Below are 2,062 nucleotides of genomic sequence, written 5' to 3'. Positions count from 1 at the left end.
CCCATCCAGCCCAACATTCTGTGTCACATAAGAGAAGCCCTGTTGGATCAGGCCAATGGCCCCTCCAGTCCCAACACTCTGTGTCAACCAGTGGCCAAAAAACCCAGGTGCCATCAGGAGGTCCACCACTAGAAGCCTTCCCACTGTGCTCCCCCCCAAGCACCAAGAATACAGAGCATCACTGCCCCAGACATAAGAGAAGCCATGTTGGATCAGGACAATGGCCCATCCAGTCCAACACTCTGTGTCACACAGTGGGTAAAAAAACCCAGGTGCTGTCAGGAGATCCAGTGGGGTCGGGACACTAGAAGCCTCCCACTGTGCCCCCCCCCACCCAAGCACCAAGAATACAGAGCATCACTTACCCCAGATAGAGTTCCAACAATACTCTGTGGCTAATAGCCACTGATGGACCTCCGGTCCAGATGCTTATCCAATTGCCTCTTGAAGCTGGCTATGCTTGCAGCCGCCACCACCTCCTGTGGCAGTGAATTCCACATGTTAATCACCCTTTGGGTGAAGAAGGACTTCCTTTTATCCCTTCTAACTTGACTGCTCAGCAATTTCAATGAATGCCCACGAGTTCTTGTATTGTGAGAACGGGAGAAAAGTAATTCTTTCTCCACCTTCTCTATCCCAGGCATAATCTTGTAAACCTCTATCATGTCACCCCAGTCGACATTTCTCCAAGCTAAAGATCCCCAAGCATTTTAAGCTCTGTGCAGCAGTTCAAAGGAACAATGTTTGTGTGTGTGTGTGTGTGGGGGGGGTTCCGAGGCCCCTAAAAATGCCAAGACCTCCCCCATCAGCAATACTCAGCATTAGCAGGCCTTGCCAACCTGCAGGTGGGGTCTGGAGTCTTCCAGAATTGCAGCTGGACATGAGGGCATTCTCCCCTGCTGAGAGTCTTCCCCTCCCAAAACCCTGTTCAGGCTCCCCACCCCCCCAAAAAAAATCTCCAGGGATTCTCTAACCTGGAGTTGGCAACCCTACTGAGCGCCCCCTGCTATTCCACTGTGAGGCCCTTCAAGTGCACCCCACAATATCTGGAAGTGTGCAGAACATGGGAAGGTCCCGTCTGGAGAAGAGAAGGTGGGGGGGAGGGGCACGATCAGCGTTCCCTCTCAGCTGTGGAGTCTTGTGAGCAAAAATTTCACTTTGGGAGCTGCTGGCATTAAAGTTGGGAGCTCTTGCATCAATTAGTTTGCTCCAGGGCCATTTTTCCTGAGCTCAGACACAAATGGGTGAGCTGGAGGCTAAGACATTGTGAGCTAGCTCACACTAACTCAGCCTAGAGGGAACATTGGACAGGATTGCTCTTTTTGAGTCTTTGAAGGACTGTCCCTTAGGGGAGGAGGGCAGGGAACTGTCCCTGTTGGCAGCAAAGGAGAGGACTCACAGGAATGGGCTGAAATGAAGGGTGGGAGGGTATCTGCTGGATATTAGGGAAAACGTTCTTACAGTAAGAGTTATTCAACAGTGGAATCAGCTAGATAGGGAGGTGGCTGCCTCACTGGCAGTCTTCAAGCAGCGGCTTGTCAGGGGCTGGACTAGATGACTTCTGTGGTCCCTTCCAGCTCTGTGATTCTCTGATTCTATGATCTAGTCATGCACCTCCAGGAAACCAGCCAGTCCTGCTCCAATGGGTTTTGCAGCCAAAGGCGGGAGAAGTTTTAAGAAGGATATAGACAAGTTAGACATTTTAAGAAGGATGTAGACAAGCTGGAACAGGTCCAGAGGAGGGCGATGAAGCTGGTGAGGGGTCTGGAGACCAAGTCCTGTGAGGAAAGGTTGAAGGAGCTGGGGATGTTTAGCCTGGAGAGGAGGCGGCTGAGAGGTGATAGGATCACCATCTCAAGTACTTGAAGGGCTGTCATATAGAGGATGAGGGGTCTGGAGACCAAGTCCTATGAGGAAAGGCTGAAGGAGCTGGGGATGTTTAGCCTGGAGAGGAGGCGGCTGAGAGGTGATAGGATCACCATCTTCAAGGACTTAAAGGGCTGTCATATAGAGGATGAGGGGTCTGGAGACCAAGTCCTATGAGGAAAGGCTGAAGGAGCTG

This window comes from Heteronotia binoei, unplaced genomic scaffold (genome assembly GCF_032191835.1).
Source record: "Heteronotia binoei isolate CCM8104 ecotype False Entrance Well unplaced genomic scaffold, APGP_CSIRO_Hbin_v1 ptg001387l, whole genome shotgun sequence".
In the NCBI taxonomy this organism is placed as follows: domain Eukaryota; kingdom Metazoa; phylum Chordata; class Lepidosauria; order Squamata; family Gekkonidae; genus Heteronotia; species Heteronotia binoei.
Note: the sequence above shows the minus strand (reverse complement) of the source record.